General features: G+C 47.8%; 1 protein-coding gene across 1 annotated transcript in view; it reads right to left on the bottom strand.

The window, feature by feature from the left end:
• LOC123758373 (protein white) overlaps positions 1–12,553 on the bottom strand; it is a 127,987-nt gene that overhangs the window by 114,105 nt on the left and 1,329 nt on the right. The gene's annotated exons all lie outside the window — the stretch shown is intronic.

Raw genomic sequence — 12,553 nt, 5'->3', positions numbered from 1 at the left:
ATGTTTATCATCTCGTCTATCTCTCCTTTCCTACTGTGTGGTGGCGCTGTTAGGACTCTTCCTCATACACCTCTAACTTGAATAGCAGTCGCATGCGCGGACAGTATTGACTGCTTTCTGACAGTCGAGGAATATGCAGTCTGCCCACCCTCATCTTTCTTGTTTGATTCCTGTCATCTTATCGTCAGTGTTTTCCTTCTGTTATGTGTTCCCTATATTCCTTCCATGCTCTTATGCTCCTTCTCTTGGCTTCCAGACCAACCCGTTCTCGCAAATTTAATAAGTCAATATTGACTTATTAAATATGTGCATAGGTGACATACTTAACATAATAGTTTCCCTTGAAAAGCTTCATAGAAAACACCGACCTTACCTAACCTTCTTAGTATGTTAAGATAAGCATCTTATTGCTTCGTAATTACAATTATTACCTAACCTATACCTATGATAGGTTAAGTAACAATTGTAATTACGAAGCAATAAGATGCTTATTTTAACATACTAAGTAGGTTAGGTACGGTCGGTGTTTTCTATGAAGCTTTTCAAGGGAAACTATTATGTTTAGTATGTCACTATGCACGCAACTAATAAGTCAATATTGACTTATTAAATTTGCGAGAACGGGTTGTCCAGGCACTGCCTGTCGAACTATGGGGCTATTGCTTGCCTAGCTTCCCTTAACCCTTAGTGGTGGTGTCAATATTTATTCAGTTTCTTTTGAGTTTGTTCATTACGTAGTTCATCATTGTTCTGTGTTGATGTTCCTCTGAGTTCTCTTCCCCATGCTATCTCCTTCAGGCATTCTCTGATCTGCTATTCCCTTTTCCTGTATGTTAGTCTTTCACTCTCCCTCTTGCTTACATCTTTCTCCATTCGTCACTGTCACTATGTATTGAAAGACTAGAACACAGTGGTCGCTGGCACCAATTGGCATTTCATGGACAATGTATTCAATGTTCATCTCATTCTGTGTGAAGAACAGGTCTAACCTACAGCTGGTTGGTCACCACCCCCCCCCCCCTTCTCTTTGTGTCCTCCCTGACACGTTGTATGAGGATGTTCCTCTCTACCACTTCTACAAGCTTTGTTCTCCGTGGCTCATCTTCCTCTTGAGTCTGTTGTTTCCCAGTCAATATGACCATGATTGAAGTCTCCCATTACTAGGGGGCTTGGCTTACAGTGTGTGGGTTTGTCGCCCCTTGGAGGACGGGCAAGCATATATACTATGTTTGTTTGTATTCTCTACACCCCCTTTACAATACCCCCCCTCCCCCCTCCCCCCCCCCCTACTCAAGCACCAAGACCCACTTATGCTTGTATGCACGAATTGGATTAGTAATTTAGGAACATATTATTTATGAGGCCTTATATGAGCGTGTGCTCACCGAGATGTACTTGAAGGCGTGAGTGCCTTGAGAACAATTGACTTCGTTGTTTCGATTTACTTGTAATATTTACATTTACAACTTGTGTACTGAATTACCCCTCAATAAATCTACATCTCAAGTTTACACGTAAACCATTACATTAATGTATAAGTGCTCAAGGTGTGTGTGTGTCACTCATCTGCGTCTTGAAGGTTCACTTAATGTTCCGCCTTCTTCTGTTCCTCACCATGGTCACTCCTCCTCCACCCGCTTTGGCAAAATTTTAAAGATAGATTTTGATTTTTTAAATTATATATATACATTGATCACGGGCCCACCTAGTTGCACTCACCTAGATGAGCCTGCCAGAGTCGGGCTTGTATCCTTGGGCCCCCGACGCCGCTCCTCCCAGCTGAGGGTCAGTGCCTATAGTTGGCTCTACCCCGTGTTCAAACCCAAATCCGCTAGCTCAACCCAACTAATGTTCCCGCACACACACAACCCGTAACTGTCCATGTTCTCGGCTTGTTACAACTTGTAATAAAGCTGTTACATCTTGTTATAACGTTTTTGTGACGTTTTAGAACGTTGTTACAACATGTTATAACGTTTTTATGACGTTTTAGAACGTTGTTACAACATGTTATAACGTTTTTATGACGTTTTAGAACGTTGTTACAACATGTTATAACGTTTTTGTGATGTTTTAGAATGTTGTTACAACATGTTATAACGTTTTTGTGACGTTTTAGAACGTTGTTACAACATGTTATAACGTTTTTATGACGTTTTAGAACGTTGTTACAACATGTTATAACGTTTTAAGGACGTTTTAAGACGTTGTTACATCTTGTTATAGGAGGTGTTAGAACGTATTCGAACGTTGTAGCAACGTTATAGTTCCGTCGTGTGTTTGGCGGGCTGTAGCGTTTGTTTAGGTTATGGTCACCCGGCGTCACAGACGGGACCTGCGTCACAGACGGGACCTGCGTCACAGACGGGACCTGCGTCACAGACGGGACCTGCGTCACAGACGGGACCTGCGTCACAGACGGGACCTGCGTCACAGACGGGACCGGCGTCACAGACGGGACCTGCGTCACAGACGGGACCGGCGTCACAGACGGGACCTGCGTCACAGACGGGACCTGCGTCACAGACGGGACCTGCGTCACAGACGGGACCTGCGTCACAGACGGGACCTGCGTCACACACGGGACTTGCGTCACACACGGGACCTGCGTCACACACGGGACCTGCGTCACACACGGGACCTGCGTCACAGACGGGACCTTCAGCGAGCACTAACTCCTCACAAGTGTCTACCTTAACTATGTATGAGACTCTCGGCGGGTTAGGTGGGTTGGTGGGGTTGGTCTCCGTGAGGGATGTGGCCACATGTTGACTGTGTGGGCCACATGTTGACTGTGTGGGCCACATGTTGACTGTGTGGGCCACATGTTGACTGTGTGGGCCACATGTTGACTGTGTGGGCCACATGTTGACCGTGTGGGCCACATGTTGACCGTGTGGGCCACATGTTGACCGTGTGGGCCACATGTTGACCGTGTGGGCCACATGTTGACCGTGTGGGCCACATGTTGACCGTGTGGGCCACATGTTGACCGTGTGGGCCACATGTTGACCGTGTGGGCCACATGTTGACCGTGTGGGCCACATGTTGACCGTGTGGGCCACATGTTGACTGTGTGGGCCACATGTTGACTGTGTGGCCACATGTTGACTGTGTGGGCCACATGTTGACTGTGTGGGCCACATGTTGACTGTGTGGGCCACATGTTGACCGTGTGGGCCACATGTTGACCGTGTGGGCCACATGTTGACTATGTGAGCCACATGTTGACTGTGTGGGCCACATGTTGACCGTGTGGGCCACATGTTGACTGTGTGGGCCACATGTTGACCGTGTGGGCCACATGTTGACTGTGTGGGCCACATGTTGACTATGTGAGCCACATGTTGACTGTGTGGGCCACATGTTGACCGTGTGGGCCACATGTTGACCGTGTGGGCCACATGTTGACCGTGTGGGCCACATGTTGACCGTGTGGGCCACATGTTGACCGTGTGGGCCACATGTTGACCGTGTGGGCCACATGTTGACCGTGTGGGCCACATGTTGACCGTGTGGGCCACATGTTGACTGTGTGGCCACATGTTGACTGTATGAGAGTCATTGCACTACAAAATGTTCGCAAGGCGGGGCCGGGAGCTGACGCTCGCCCCCGCAGACACTCGGAGGCGAGTGAGGGCAGTGAAGCATATGATCGATGCAGGACGCAACGCGTCTAGCAGTTGTCTCCAATTACAGTAATGCGTGTGGCAGGGGGGAGGGGGTGGGGCGGGGGGGGGGGGGAGGGGGGGGGCAGGGTGTATTACACAGGGGGGCAGGAGGGTTGTGTATGTATCATGGGGGGGTGTATTACACAGGGGGCAGGAGGGTTGTGTATGTGTCATGTGGGGAGGTGTATTACACAGGGGGCAGGAGGGTTGTGTATGTGTCATGGAGGAGGTGTATTACACAGGGGGCAGGAGGGTTGTGTATGTGTCATGGAGGAGGTGTATTACACAGGGGGCAGGAGGGTTGTGTATGTGTCATGGGGGAGGTGTATTACACAGGGGGCAGGAGGGTTGTGTATGTGTCATGGGGGAGGTGTATTACACAGGGGGCAGGAGGGTTGTGTATGTGTCATGGGGAGGTGTATTACACAGGGGGCAGGAGGGTTGTGTATGTGTCATGGGGGAGGTGTATTACACAGGGGGCAGGAGGGTTGTGTATGTGTCATGGGGGGGGGGTGTATTACACAGGGGGCAGGAGGGTTGTGTATGTGTCATGGGGGAGGTGTATTACACAGGGGGCAGGAGGGTTGTGTATGTGTCATGGGGGGGGGGGTGTATTACACAGGGGGCAGGAGGGTTGTGTATGTGTCATGGGGGAGATGTATTACACAGGGGATCAGAGAGGGTTGTGTATGTGTCATGGGGGGGGGGGTGTATTACACAGGGGGCAGGAGGGTTGTGTATGTGTCATGGGGGGGGGGTGTATTACACAGGGGGCAGGAGGGTTGTGTATGTGTCATGGGGGAGATGTATTACACAGGGGATCAGAGAGGGTTGTGTATGTGTCATGGGGGGGGTGTATTACACAGGGGGCAGGAGGGTTGTGTATGTGTCATGGGGGAGGTGTATTAGTGTGACGGGCCCAGCGAGGGGCCGGAGTGTGAGCCGCCTCTCTACACCACAAGTTTCGGGGTTCATGTGGTGGTGTAAGTGTATGGCAACTTGAACCCCAGAGCCCTGAGGGGCGGCGGTCTCAGGTCCAGACAAAACTCGTACACAGCCGCCACTCCTGGAGGCCCAGACCGCAGACTTCCTTCCAGTTCTGCTGGCCAACACACAACATGGAGCCGCAGACCGCAGATGTGGACCCCAAAAGCCTCCCCTCAGTTCTTCTACCATACGCCCGTCGAGGACATCGAGGTGTGTGAGCGAGGCGCACTCTCGTCATCACCCTGCACTCGAATGTACTCGCAACCAAGATGGTAAACCAGCATCCTTCTTAGGCGCGTCTGTCCTTCCCAGCGACACCGTCTGGTAACCAATCAGGACTCAGGATCACCTATAGACCTGTCTTAATTGGTGAGAGGTTGCAACACCAGCAATTCCTCAATGTGGCGTCCTGGTCCTATGGTCAGGTAATACTTTAAAACACTGTTGATGGCGTGTTTATACCTAGTTCTTCCCCTCTCGCTCCATTTCCAGCAGCAGGAACTGCTGAGCTACGCTTCCACTGGACATCCACCTACATGCCCACTTCCACTGGACATCCACCTACATGCCCACTTCCACTGGACATCCACCTACATGCCCACTTCCACTGGACATCCACCTACATACCCATTTTTACTGGTAATTCTCTCTCATGAGTTCTGGAGGCTCCTCCCACCGTAGACTTAAATATTAACAAGGTAAGGAGCACCTCTCAAGCATTACACCTGGCTACCAGTACACACCTGGCTACCAGTACACACCTGGCTACCAGTACATTAACAAACATTGGAGGAGGAATAATATTTTGTGACTCAAAGTCTGCTCTTCAAGCAATCGAAAACTTCTCCTGGAAGATCGACAGCAAGAACCTCATACTACCAATTATAAATGACCTAATTGATGCACAGAGTAAAGGGTCTCGAATCTCCTTTGTATGGATACCTTCACACATAAATATAACCCATCATAATGAGACAGACATTGCAGCCAAATTAGCGTGTAACAAGGATGAAATTGAATTAGGTCTAGGTATCCCCATCTCTGCTGTCAAAACTGTATTGGTCCAAACACTCAGGTCTGATAGGAAAGAACTTACTGACTCCCAACGACCTGAAAGTACTAGTATAAAAAGCTATGATTTGTTCAGATCTGAAACCTACATCTATGGGCAGCACAAAACTTCCACTAGACTGTGCGACACAGTGGTTGCAAGGATCAGGTTGGGTTTCCGTTACCTGTGGCAGGTGGCTACCGTTACCAATGGCAGGTGGCTACCATTACCTGTGGCAGGTTGCTGCAAGTGACGGATCTCCCAATCCTGAGCACTCCAGGTGCAAACTCTGTGAGCAGGAACTACGGCACGATCTCCCGCACTACATCACTGAATGCCCAGTTACTAGACCTTTCAGACCAGTCGGCATGAAGTACCTGGAGCTTTGCAATTACTTTATTCACTCTCGTGTTCTTGAAGATATCCCCACATTGTACCCAAAATTTACCAGCGCAGACAACTAAACACATGGCTCTGTATGACTAACCATCCTGCGAGATGGGGACTTGTATTACCACTGCTACCTTATTCAATCTTGTGTTGATGATATCCTCAAAATGCATCCGGAGTCTGCCAGTGCAGACCGCTTATCATATGCCTCTGTATGACTAACCATCCTGTGTGATGGGGACTGTTTAGCATCACCTAGTTAGTTTTTTTTTTGACACACTGTACTCCACTTCATATAGTCTAGGGCAGCTGCACTAATGCAGATGTACCTCATGTACTAATAAAAAAAAAAAACTCTCAAGTCTTCAAGGGAAGACAACCGAGCAGCGGGGATACGAACACTTCCACATGACGCCCACAAAGTCCGGTTAAAGCGAACGGTTGTCTAGCAAGAGCACGAAGCCGGTTTGGCAATATACCACAAATCCATTGAAAAAAAATGAAATTTATTCAGTCTTGAAAAAAGAAGAATCAAAGTATATTTAATAAATTATTTATAATCTAGACTGAGAAAAACTTTAATATTTCTCAGTTATATACAACTCGACAAATTTGCTAAAAAGTTGTAGGTGAACAGCTTACTAAGCTGTACAATGCTCAGTAACGCCCTAACCTCGCGATTTTTATGATGTCTGAAATCCTAGATGTGTTTTCCATAGATTTTACGTTTCCAATTTCTTCATAACACTAAATTTCCAGAGAAAGAAAGAGAGAGAAAGGGTAAGGAGGATAAAGGTGGAAAGTGTAATAGGAGAAGAGATACAAGAGAGGGGGGGTGGAGACTGGGTGTTAAGGGAGGGGGGAGGGGGGACCAGAGACCCGGACACCGCCGGGTACGCCATCTATTTTAACATCATACCCAACAATTTAAAATATAAAAATAACCCAATATTTAAAATAAAGCAATAAATAGCCCAGTTCTTAAAATCCAAGCATCAGATTCTTCACTCCAGCATACACTGTATGCAGACAAACAGCCAGGCTTAGCTCTATAAGGCTCTGTCGTGTTTTGAACTACTTTGTAGCCGTCTGTGAGACCCAGTCTGCCTCGTGTGTTGTGTCAGGTCCTCCTTGGTGTAGGCTCAGGTCTCGCCCTTCCATAGGTACACGTCATCCTCCTCTGTAGGGTCAGGTCAGCCCACGCCTTAGGGTCAGGTCAGCCCTCGCCTTAGGGTCAGGTCAGCCCTCACCTTAGGGTCAGGTCAGCCCTCACCTTAGGGTCAGGTCAGCCCTCACCTTAGGGTCAGGTCAGCCCTCACCTTAGGGTCAGGTCAGCCCTCACCTTAGGGTCAGTTCAGCCCTCGTCTGAGGGTCAGGTCAGCCCTCGCCTTAGGGTCAGGTCAGCCCTTGTCTGAGGGTCAGGTCTGCCCTCGCCTTTGGGTCAGGTCTGCTCTCGACTTAGGGTCAGGTCAGCCCTCGTCTGGGGGGTCAAGTCTGCCCTCGCTTTAAGGTCAGGTTAGCCCTTGCCATAAGGTCAGGTCTGCCCTCGCCTTAGGGTCAGGTCAGCCCTCGTCTGAGGGTCAGGTCAGCCCTCACCTTAGAGTCAGGTCAACCCTCGTCTGAGGGTCAGGTCAGCCCTCGCCTTAGGGTCAGGTCAGCCCTCGCCTTAGGGTCAGGTCAGCCCTCACATTAGGGGTCATGTCAGCCCTCGTTTGAGGGTCAGGTCAACCCTTGCCTTAGGGTCAGGTCAGCCCTCCCCTTAGGGTCAGGTCAGCCCTCACATTAGGGGTCATGTCAGCCCTCGTTTGAGGGTCAGGTCAGCCCTCGCCTTAGGGTCAGGTCTGCCCTTGCCTTAGGGTCAGGTCAGCCCTCGCCTTAGGGTCAGGTCAACCTTTGCCTTAGGGTCAGGTCTGCCCTCGCCTTAGAGTCAGGTCAACCCTCACCTTAGGGTCAGGTCTGCCCTCATGTGAGGGTCAGGTCAGCCCTCGCCTTAGGGTCAGGTCAGCCCTCGCCTTAGGGTCAGGTCTGCCCTCACCTTAGAGTCAGGTCAGCCCTCAACTTAGGGTCAGGTCAACCCTCGCCTTAGGGTCAGGTCAGCCCTCACCTTAGGGTCAGGTCTGTCCTCACCTTAGGGTCAGGTCAACCCTCACCTTAGGGTCAGGTCAGCCCTTGCCTTAGGGTCAGGTCAGCCCTTGCCTTAGGGTCAGGTCAACCCTCACCTTAGGGTCAGGTCAACCCTCACCTTAGGGTCAGGTCAGCCCTCGCCTTAGGGTCAGGTCAGCCCTCACCTTAGGGTCAGGTCTGTCCTCACCTTAGGGTCAGGTCAACCCTCACCTTAGGGTCAGGTCAACCCTCGCCTTAAGGTCAGGTCAACCCTCGCCTTAGGGTCAGGTCAGCCCTCGCCTTAGGATCAGGTCAACCCTCACCTTAGGGTCAGGTCAGCCCTCAACACAGGTGATATATGCCGTGGAACATCTCCCAGACCTGCCAACCACAAGGTAGAAAGTTGATCTTCATATTCCTCTCTACACCGGATTCTTCGCTGCTCGCCGCGAGGGATCCGATAGTGTCGTGTTCTCTTGCGGTCCAGCCACTGGACGGGCCGCCAGCGTCGCAACCCACCACACACACACGTATGTCAGACCAGTCCTGGAGTATGCGGCTCCAACGTGGAGTCCTCACCTATTCAAACAGGAGGCAAAGATAAAGTTCAGAGGTATGCCACCAGAACTGAGAGGTATGAGTTACGAGGAAAAGCGACTGGAATTAGACCTCACGTCACTGGCCGGCAGAGAGAGTGGGTCATAGGAGAGAAGGAGGAATAGAGGAAAAGAGGAGAGTGGGGAAGAGAGGGACAGTGGATGAGGGTGTTGAGAGCGGATAGAGAGAAAAGAGGGAAGAGGGGGGGGGGAGGGAGGATAAGGGAGAAAAGAATGAGAGATAGAGGAGATTTTTGGTGAAAGGGAAGGATAGATAGGGAGAGAAAAGTGGAGAGGGGAAGAGAAAGGGGAGAGGTGAGAGAGGGAAGATTGGGGCAGAGGGTGGGGAAGGTGGGAGAGAGGGGAGAGATAGAGGAAAGGGAAAAAAGGGGAGAATAATAAAAGAGAGATGAGAGAAGGGGAGAGTGAGTGACCCGGTGCAGCATGACACCTCATCAAAGACATCTATTCCACCGACCTACCAGATCCCTCATGACCACCGACCTACCAGATCCCTCATGACCACCGACCTACCAGATCCCTCATGACCACCGACCTACCAGATCCCTCATGACCACCGACCTACCAGATCCCTCATGCAACACAGTTACATGAATATGTTTGCAGACGATGACATATTGCGCGGGAGAGTCAGGGGCGTGTTTCCCGCCAAAATGACCCAGACAAAACAAGTGAGCGCAGCAACACGTGGCAGATGGAACTAAACGTAAACAAACGTCACGTGGTGGAGTGCGGAGGAGCACTGAACTTACAATTTATATATAAAATGGTTCTGGATAGTAAGCTGTGGCCAGAGGACCACATGAAAGGCAGTGTGAGAGAGGAGCCTCCGCCACGCTACCCAATTTCAGAGCCGCATTTTTAATATATGGACATAGAGATGTTTTAAATGAAACTGTTGAGGCAACACGCGAGGCTAACGTGACGCCCGTAAACCAAGAGGAAATGTCACAACGACACGCTACTAAGTGAAGGTCAAGAGCTACAAGGAGAGGCGGGAGGCTATAAGAATGCCAAGACTACAAAACAGGAGGCAGAGAGGCAACATGATCACTGCATACAAAATAGTAACGTGAATCGATAAAACTGTCGAGGCGGATTTTTTGTCTTTTTTTAATCCTGCAACATCAAGAATGGAAACCCAGGTGCCACAATCACATACAAAAGTTCTGTTTTGCAAGCAGAGTTGTGGGGGAAAAATAAGGTTGGAACAAGTCAAGTGAAAAGGCGGTGGAGGCCAACACCGCGGGGTAGGTTGAGTTGTATGACAAGAGTGTCGGGAGGACGGGACGCCACCTGCTTAGTTCTCATCCTGTAACTACTCTCAACCATCTCTGAGGAAGCAACTGAGAGCTTCACTCTTATATGACTTCCTGGAGTATCTTCTCATTCACCTCTTACTCACTTCTTATACTCACCTCTTACCTTTCACTCACTTCTTACTCAACATCGTCCTCTGTGAGGTGAGTCCTCACAGAGGACTCACCTCTCACCTCATACTAATCTCTTCTTCACCTCTCACCCTACACTTAACTCATACTCGCCACACACTCCACTCTTACTCACCTCTCGCTCAACATTTGCCCATCCCTCACTAACTTCTCACTCACCACTCACGTCAATATGAATAGTGCGTGTCAAGTTATGGACATGTCTTCACTCACATATAATAACATTGGATAACACACGCACACATTCCTGAAGTTTAGTAAAATATTTGAACTACACCAAGTCTTTCACACTCTCCTGAGCCCGTTGTCACCCTCTGTGTATTGGTTGGGACAAGACTTTCATCTTAACGACTAATTCGGTTCCTATCCAGGATCCTGTCCTCAAGATTATCCTTCTTGACGTGACCGAACACTTGTATAAGGACACGTGCCCGAAACGCTGAGCGTACTGGTGGCTTTAGGTATTGTGTGTACTACCTCTATCTTTAAATCCAACATTATGTTTGTAACTCATCTTCAATGTATGTACCTTTACCTGAGTAAAAAATCTAAATCTAAAATCTAAATTATATTCTACCATATCATGCCATGTTCCTCGGGGGGGGGGGGGGTTGTAAGGAATTAAGGGAATTTAGATCAGTTGTCCAGTCTGTCGTTCCGGGATTCTGAGAACTGGAGGTGTTGTTAATGCGTCCGGACGCGTACGTAATGAGAATGCGTTCGGATGCTGTTCATCGTAACTCCTCTATATAGGGGGGCAGAAATAGCCTAAGCTACCCTATCCCTATGAGATGTATTTCTTTCTTGTCTCAATAAACATACTTGAACTTAAACTCCTCTATATATATTAAGGAGAGCGGCTATTGGCTCTATTGGACTTTTCCATCTGTTCATCTCTCATTTTAATGTACTCACGATTATTGTCCTTGTAAAACTATCCTCGGAAGTCAAGTTTTTTGTTGCCAATGAAAGGATTTAAAGTATTGACTAAAACATCTTCTACTTCCCTTCTAGTTATAATATTATTATGTTTATGGATTATTTCACATTTCTTAAAATCAATATTGTGATCCTTTTCCCAGTTATGGTTTCCTTCAGCACTATTACCAGCCATGATTCTGCGTGCTTTTTTCAGGTTGTTCAAGTCTGATCTCAAGTTTCTACCTTAATTAACTCTCATAGACTTTGTCGCACTCTCTACAAGGTAATATATAATCGCCTCCTTGAGTGCTACCATCTACCTACTTTATTCCTGGAAACCTTTCCTTAATCGCATTGAGGTAATTGAAATTTTTGTTTTGCCTCAGATGAATAGCATTATGGGTAAATTTATTAATAAAGGGTTATTAGGTATTTTCATAACTTTCTTCGTCTCATGATTCCAGAGGCATCTTTACTTTGTAATGCAAAGTTTGTCTTTAGCTTGGCTGTGCGCTTTATCAATGAACCAAAAAAGGGATAACATAAATCCTAAAACTCTTTTTATAAATTTTGATGTTCTGTTCCTATAGGTAAGACGAGTCACAAATTCCCTGAGCTCTTCGATAAAGACTGGTGAGCACCCTCTGCTTAACTGAATTAGAATGACGTGAGAAAAAATTAAAATGCGAGTTCGTATGTCTTTTTTTCGGAAATGTACTGAATGAAAATTGATCGTTACTTCTAACTACATTGTAATCCAAAAAAGGGAGTTCCTTATTGACTTTATTTTCCATAGTAAACTTTATAGAACGCTCTGAGCTATTAAGACCCTCTGAGCATCTATCTAGATATTCGAAGTCTTCCTAAACTATAATGAACATCATCAACATAACTGAACATATCTGAACCAAGCTCCTCTGGGACCTTGTTCACCAAGTGTTACTCTAGGTACTGATTGTGTTTCAAAAAACTCCATAAATGTTCAAGAATAAGAGAACGGGAAGAAGACATAGCCACCCCAAACCTTTCCGTGAGAACCACCCCATCAAAACTAAAACATGAGGCTTCTACACAGTAAATCAATAAACTCAACATGAGGCTTCTACACAGTAAATCAATAAACTCAACATGAGGCTTCTACACAGTAAACCAATAAACTCTAAGAATAAACCGCTGGGGAGCTGGAGTAAAAGCACCGACTTTTGTGCTCTTAGAATTCAAATATAAATAAGTTTATTAAGTTATAAATTCACACAAAGGGATGAGGCAGCTCAAGCTATTCTCACCCCCCGTTATGTGCACTTAAATCTAATATTTTAGGTAAAGTTCCATTAGTGAAAGCCGCAGTGACATCAAAACTAA

This window comes from Procambarus clarkii, chromosome 11 (assembly GCF_040958095.1).
Source record: "Procambarus clarkii isolate CNS0578487 chromosome 11, FALCON_Pclarkii_2.0, whole genome shotgun sequence".
Classification (NCBI taxonomy): Eukaryota; Metazoa; Arthropoda; class Malacostraca; order Decapoda; family Cambaridae; genus Procambarus; species Procambarus clarkii.
This window is presented reverse-complemented; position numbering and strand designations above follow the sequence as displayed.